General features: G+C 54.6%; 3 non-coding genes across 3 annotated transcripts in view; all 3 read left to right on the top strand.

Moving 5' to 3' along the window:
- The first annotated feature begins 3,338 nt into the window (after positions 1–3,338).
- Positions 3,339–5,231, top strand: LOC126305343 (small subunit ribosomal RNA). Its single transcript, XR_007553407.1, has one exon. It is a non-coding gene; the product is annotated as a small subunit ribosomal RNA (ribosomal RNA).
- A 361-nt stretch (positions 5,232–5,592) lies between these two features.
- On the top strand, positions 5,593–5,747 carry LOC126305347 (5.8S ribosomal RNA). The gene has a single exon (XR_007553411.1). It is a non-coding gene; the product is annotated as a 5.8S ribosomal RNA (ribosomal RNA).
- Positions 5,748–5,935: 188 nt separating this feature from the next.
- LOC126305406 (large subunit ribosomal RNA) overlaps positions 5,936–7,500 on the top strand; it is a 4,222-nt gene continuing 2,657 nt past the window's right edge. Inside the window, exon 1 of the ribosomal RNA XR_007553465.1 lies at positions 5,936–7,500. This exon is cut by the window's right edge and continues 2,657 nt beyond it. This is a non-coding gene — a ribosomal RNA (large subunit ribosomal RNA).

Below are 7,500 nucleotides of genomic sequence, written 5' to 3'. Positions count from 1 at the left end.
CCCCCCTCTCTCTGCCCCCTTCCCACACAATACCAAATGTAACCAACTTTATCGCTTAACCTAACTGTGGCTGTACCACATTATCGCTTAACCTAACTGTGGCTGTACCACATTATCGCTTAACCTAACTGTGGCTGTACCACATTATCGCTTAACCTAACTGTGGCTGTACCACATTATCGCTTAACCTAACTGTGGCTGTACCACATTATCGCTTAACCTAACTGTGGCTGTACCACATTATCGCTTAACCTAACTGTGGCTGTACCACATTATCGCTTAACCTAACTGTGGCTGTACCACATTATCGCTTAACCTAACTGTGGCTGTACCACATTATCGCTTAACCTAACTGTGGCTGTACCACATTATCGCTTAACCTAACTGTGGCTGTACCACATTATCGCTTAACCTAACTGTGGCTGTACCACATTATCGCTTAACCTAACTGTGGCTGTACCACATTATCGCTTAACCTAACTCTGGTTGTACCACATTATCCCTTAACCTAACTCAAGTTGTCCCTTAACCTAACTCAAGTTGTCCCTTAACCTAACTCAAGTTGTCCCTTAACCTAACTCAAGTTGTCCCTTAACCTAACTCAAGTTGTCCCTTAACCTAACTCAAGTTGACCCTTAACCTAACTCAAGTTGTCCCTTAACCTAACTCAAGTTGTCCCTTAACCTAACTCAAGTTGTCCCTTAACCTAACTCAAGTTGTCCCTTAACCTAACTCAAGTTGTCCCTTAACCTAACTCAAGTTGTCCCTTAACCTAACTCAAGTTGTCCCTTAACCTAACTCAAGTTGTCCCTTAACCTAACTCAAGTTGTCCCTTAACCTAACTCAAGTTGTCCCTTAACCTAACTCAAGTTGTCCCTTAACCTAACTCAAGTTGTCCCTTAACCTAACTCAATTTGTCCCTTAACCTAACTCAATTTGTCCCTTAACCTAACTCAATTTGTCCCTTAACCTAACTCAATTTGTCCCTTAACCTAACCCACGTTGTCCCTTAACCTAACTCAATTTGTCCCTTAACCTAACTCAATTTGTCCCTTAACCTAACTCAATTTGTCCCTTAACCTAACTCAATTTGTCCCTTAACCTAACCCACGTTGTCCCTTAACCTAACTCAATTTGTCCCTTAACCTAACCCACGTTGTCCCTTAACCTAACCCACGTTGTCCCTTAACCTAACCCACGTTGTCCCTTAACCTAACCCACGTTGTCCCTTAACCTAACCCACGTTGTCCCTTAACCTAACCCACGTTGTCCCTTAACCTAACCCACGTTGTCCCTTAACCTAACCCACGTTGTCCCTTAACCTAACCCACGTTGTCTCTTAACCTAACCCACGTTGTCCCTTAACCTAACCCACGTTGTCCCTTAACCTAACCCACGTTGTCCCTTAACCTAACCCACGTTGTCCCTTAACCTAACCCACGTTGTCCCTTAACCTAACCCACGTTGTCCCTTAACCTAACCCACGTTGTCCCTTAACCTAACCCACGTTGTCCCTTTGCCTAACATAGTTCACTGCTCGGAATCTCTGGTGTCGTTGTTATCCTCATGTAGATGTCTTGCGAGTGTTGCTTACTTTCCACATATTCCCGCTATCCACTGTCAATTGTACTGCAATAGGACTATATCGCCGCCCCCCCCCTCTGTCCCCCTCTTTGTGTCTCTGTCCTCTCAAGCTGGTCGGTCTGGCGTTTGAGTGTTAAATGAGCCTCGCAGCTGTTCAGTTGCATTCAGATGTCGACGCCCTCAGTGTACGTCGTGGTATGGTCTGTGTCCATTGTCCGCTGATGTCGTACGCGTAACCCACACGCTGTACCGATCATCGGTCGTTACGTACAGAGTGAAGTAGTGTGATACGTGTGACCGTACGCTGGCTGTGCCCAACGGTGTCGAATCTCAATTTCCATATGTTGTGCTCGATGCTACTTGTCTCGTCTCCCAATAACAGCTAGGTTGCACTGTGGTACGCCGTAGAGGCGTGTGGGAGGAACGTACGAACGCATTGTATGTCACCCTGGGTCGCTGGGGGTGGTGGTGCGGTGAGTCAGGTCAGGTCAGGTCAGGTCAGGTCAGGTCAGCGTGAGCCGTCTGATGTAGTGACGCGTGTATTCCGACTTTGTCGTATTGCCTCACACAAAGTGCTACCCTGGTGGACCGCGTTCCATATCTGGGACATGCCGCAGATGCCGGTTGACAGTGGATCGCGGAAGGGACATCGCATACGTGCGCGGGCCACCTTCCACGTGTTCTCTTCTGCACATGTCGCAGTGTGTATGTGGTCTGATGTAGCGTGTCGTGACACATGACATCCTGGCATGCAAGAATTGTTGAATTCGCAAATGTAGGTGGACATCTACGTTTACTGCCCAAGATACGCAAATGAACTGGAAATCCGTTGTTGAGCGGTTGTTCACGCTGGAGGTGAATCTGTGATGGCGACGATCGGTACAGCTATTAACCGGTTGTTTCAGCGGTACCCGCCACATCCACACACGTGACTAGGTCCATGTGGGTATGAAGCGATACGCGGCGGTGGCTTGGTGGGACTGTTCCCGGCCGGTGAAGGGGGGCCGCCCGGCGTGTTGGCCGCGCGCTGCGTGGGCGCACGCGCAACAGGCGGCTGGTGGGGGGCGCCGAGTGGCAGGAGCGCCAGCCGACGGGCCCGGCAGGCGGTGCAGCTACGCTGCGGCGCACCCTGCACGCGGCGCCTGGCGGCCAAAGTTGGTTCAGCCGAGCCCGGTGCGAAGCGCGGTGGACATCTGCAGTGTGCTGGTCTGATTGAGGACTGTGTGCGTTGAGGATGCGCCGCCGCCTGGCACTCGGCGCCGCGACGCCGTCTGCTGCTCGGTCGCCCCAGCGGTTCTCGCAGGTGGTTTGTATCGCAGTTGTGCGGACGTGTTGGCGCGTGCGCTGTGCTGGGAGAGTTCGCTTCTGCACCCAAGTGGGGCTTTGCCCTTGTGTGGCGCTGGCGTTGGAGCTGCCGGTCACCATAGGTGGCGCGTGTTGTCTCCCGCCGGCAATGCCACGACAGCACGCTCCCGGGCCTCTGTCGGCAGCGGCAAGCTCAGTTGGGAGCAAGGGTGTTCGCACTAAAACCGTCTACTCGCCTAACTCCGGGCGATTGCGCCTCTCTCGAAACCGACCAAGTACCTAGGACGGCGCTGCGCGCCGCCGGGACCTGAGAGGGTTTCGAGGTGTATCGTGCAGGGGAGCTCGGCCTCCTCCTGTTTGCAGAATAATTGAGCGGACGCTTGCGTGTTCGCGCGGGCCCCCGGGACACACTCCCGGGCGGCCGGCTGCTCAGCTCTAGTTGACGCAGCTCCCTGGTTGATCCTGCCAGTAGTCATATGCTTGTCTCAAAGATTAAGCCATGCATGTCTCAGTACAAGCCGCATTAAGGTGAAACCGCGAATGGCTCATTAAATCAGTTATGGTTCCTTAGATCGTACCCACGTTACTTGGATAACTGTGGTAATTCTAGAGCTAATACATGCAAACAGAGTCCCGACCAGAGATGGAAGGGACGCTTTTATTAGATCAAAACCAATCGGATTGGCTTGTCTGGTCCGTTTGCCTTGGTGACTCTGAATAACTTTGGGCTGATCGCACGGTCCTCGTACCGGCGACGCATCTTTCAAATGTCTGCCTTATCAACTGTCGATGGTAGGTTCTGCGCATACCATGGTTGTAACGGGTAACGGGGAATCAGGGTTCGATTCCGGAGAGGGAGCCTGAGAAACGGCTACCACATCCAAGGAAGGCAGCAGGCGCGCAAATTACCCACTCCCGGCACGGGGAGGTAGTGACGAAAAATAACGATACGGGACTCATCCGAGGCCCCGTAATCGGAATGAGTACACTTTAAATCCTTTAACGAGTATCTATTGGAGGGCAAGTCTGGTGCCAGCAGCCGCGGTAATTCCAGCTCCAATAGCGTATATTAAAGTTGTTGCGGTTAAAAAGCTCGTAGTTGGATTTGTGTCCCACGCTGTTGGTTCACCGCCCGTCGGTGTTTAACTGGCATGCATCGTGGGACGTCCTGCCGGTGGGGCGAGCCGAAGGGGTGCTTTCGCGTCCCGAGGCGGACCCCGTTTAAATCCTACCAGGGTGCTCTTTGTTGAGTGTCTCGGTGGGCCGGCACGTTTACTTTGAACAAATTAGAGTGCTTAAAGCAGGCAAGCCCGCCTGAATACTGTGTGCATGGAATAATGGAATAGGACCTCGGTTCTATTTTGTTGGTTTTCGGAACCCGAGGTAATGATTAATAGGGACAGGCGGGGGCATTCGTATTGCGACGTTAGAGGTGAAATTCTTGGATCGTCGCAAGACGAACAGAAGCGAAAGCATTTGCCAAGTATGTTTTCATTAATCAAGAACGAAAGTTAGAGGTTCGAAGGCGATCAGATACCGCCCTAGTTCTAACCATAAACGATGCCAGCCAGCGATCCGCCGCAGTTCCTCCGATGACTCGGCGGGCAGCCTCCGGGAAACCAAAGCTTTTGGGTTCCGGGGGAAGTATGGTTGCAAAGCTGAAACTTAAAGGAATTGACGGAAGGGCACCACCAGGAGTGGAGCCTGCGGCTTAATTTGACTCAACACGGGAAACCTCACCAGGCCCGGACACCGGAAGGATTGACAGATTGATAGCTCTTTCTTGATTCGGTGGGTGGTGGTGCATGGCCGTTCTTAGTTGGTGGAGCGATTTGTCTGGTTAATTCCGATAACGAACGAGACTCTAGCCTGCTAACTAGTCGCGTGACATCCTTCGTGCTGTCAGCGATTACTTTTCTTCTTAGAGGGACAGGCGGCTTCTAGCCGCACGAGATTGAGCAATAACAGGTCTGTGATGCCCTTAGATGTTCTGGGCCGCACGCGCGCTACACTGAAGGAATCAGCGTGTCTTCCTAGGCCGAAAGGTCGGGGTAACCCGCTGAACCTCCTTCGTGCTAGGGATTGGGGCTTGCAATTGTTCCCCATGAACGAGGAATTCCCAGTAAGCGCGAGTCATAAGCTCGCGTTGATTACGTCCCTGCCCTTTGTACACACCGCCCGTCGCTACTACCGATTGAATGATTTAGTGAGGTCTTCGGACTGGTACGCGGCATCGACTCTGTCGTTGCCGATGCTACCGGAAAGATGACCAAACTTGATCATTTAGAGGAAGTAAAAGTCGTAACAAGGTTTCCGTAGGTGAACCTGCGGAAGGATCATTACCGACTAGACTGCATGTCTTTCGATGTGCGTGTCGTGTCGCGCAACACGCTACCTGTACGGCAGTGGCCGTGCGCCGCGTGCGGAACCACGCGTGCCTCTCAAAACTAGCGGAAGTGTTGTTGTTGTGTGGTACGAGCGCTGAAGCTCTGGAGCGGCTGGCCTGCGGTACCTGGCGCCTGGCGCCGGTTTTGAATGACGTTCGCCCGAGTGCCTGTCCGCTCCGGTGTGGAGCCGTACGACGCCCATCGGCTGTGAGGCCGTTGGACACAAAAAAATAGTGGAACAGGGGCCGTCAGACGCCTCAGTCCCGCAAATGCTACTGTCTTGAAAGAGACAGTGGGAGACTGAAAAGGAAAAGATCACCCAGGACGGTGGATCACTCGGCTCGTGGGTCGATGAAGAACGCAGCAAATTGCGCGTCGACATGTGAACTGCAGGACACATGAACATCGACGTTTCGAACGCACATTGCGGTCCATGGATTCCGTTCCCGGGCCACGTCTGGCTGAGGGTCGGCTACGTATACTGAAGCGCGCGGCGTTTGTCCCGCTTCGGAGACGTGGGAGTGTCGTGGTCGCCTGTGTGGCCGGCCGCGTCTCCTTAAACGTGCGATGCGCGCCCGTCGCCTGGCGGTTCGCATACCGGTACTTTCTCGGTAGCGTGCACAGCCGGCTGGCGGTGTGGCGTGCGACACCTCGTACAACGACCTCAGAGCAGGCGAGACTACCCGCTGAATGTAAGCATATTACTAAGCGGAGGAAAAGAAACTAACAAGGATTCCCCCAGTAGCGGCGAGCGAACAGGGAAGAGTCCAGCACCGAACCCCGCAGGCTGCCGCCTGTCGTGGCATGTGGTGTTTGGGAGGGTCCACTACCCCGACGCCTCGCGCCGAGCCCAAGTCCAACTTGAATGAGGCCACGGCCCGTAGAGGGTGCCAGGCCCGTAGCGGCCGGTGCGAGCGTCGGCGGGACCTCTCCTTCGAGTCGGGTTGCTTGAGAGTGCAGCTCCAAGTGGGTGGTAAACTCCATCTGAGACTAAATATGACCACGAGACCGATAGCGAACAAGTACCGTGAGGGAAAGTTGAAAAGAACTTTGAAGAGAGAGTTCAAAAGTACGTGAAACCGTTCTGGGGTAAACGTGAGAAGTCCGAAAGGTCGAACGGGTGAGATTCACGCCCATCCGGCCACTGGCCCCCGCCCTCGGCAGATGGGGCCGGCCGCCCGCGCGGAGCAATCCGCGGCGGGGTCGTGTCCGGTTGCCTTTCCACTCGCCGCGGGGTGGGGCCGTTCCGGTGTGCGGTGGGCCGCACTTCTCCCCTAGTAGGACGTCGCGACCCGCTGGGTGCCGGCCTACGGCCCGGGTGCGCAGCCTGTCCTTCCGCGGGCCTCGGTTCGCGTCTGTTGGGCAGAGCCCCGGTGTCCTGGCTGGCTGCTCGGCGGTATATCTGGAGGAGTCGATTCGCCCCTTTGGGCGCTCGGGCTCCCGGCAAGCGCGCGCGGTTCTTCCCGGATGACGGACCTACCTGGCCCGGCCCCGGACCCGCGCCGCTGTTGGCTCGGGATGCTCTCGGGCGGAATAATCGCTCCCGTCAGCGGCGCTTCAGCTTTGGACAATTTCACGACCCGTCTTGAAACACGGACCAAGGAGTCTAACATGTGCGCGAGTCATTGGGCTGTACGAAACCTAAAGGCGTAATGAAAGTGAAGGTCTCGCCTTGCGCGGGCCGAGGGAGGATGGGGCTTCCCCGCCCTTCACGGGGCGGCGGCCTCCGCACACCCGGGGCGTCTCGTCCTCATTGCGAGGTGAGGCGCACCTAGAGCGTACACGTTGGGACCCGAAAGATGGTGAACTATGCCTGGCCAGGACGAAGTCAGGGGAAACCCTGATGGAGGTCCGTAGCGATTCTGACGTGCAAATCGATCGTCGGAGCTGGGTATAGGGGCGAAAGACTAATCGAACCATCTAGTAGCTGGTTCCCTCCGAAGTTTCCCTCAGGATAGCTGGTGCTCGTACGAGTCTCATCCGGTAAAGCGAATGATTAGAGGCCTTGGGGCCGAAACGACCTCAACCTATTCTCAAACTTTAAATGGGTGAGATCTCCGGCTTGCTTGATATGCTGAAGCCGCGAGCAAACGACTCGGATCGGAGTGCCAAGTGGGCCACTTTTGGTAAGCAGAACTGGCGCTGTGGGATGAACCAAACGCCGAGTTAAGGCGCCCGAATCGACGCTCATGGGAAACCATGAAAGGCGTTGGTTGCTTAAGAC

Source organism: Schistocerca gregaria, unplaced genomic scaffold (genome assembly GCF_023897955.1).
Source record: "Schistocerca gregaria isolate iqSchGreg1 unplaced genomic scaffold, iqSchGreg1.2 ptg000310l, whole genome shotgun sequence".
NCBI lineage: Eukaryota > Metazoa > Arthropoda > Insecta > Orthoptera > Acrididae > Schistocerca > Schistocerca gregaria.
The sequence above is the reverse complement of the archived record's forward strand: the minus strand, read 5'-3'. Positions and strand labels throughout refer to the sequence as shown.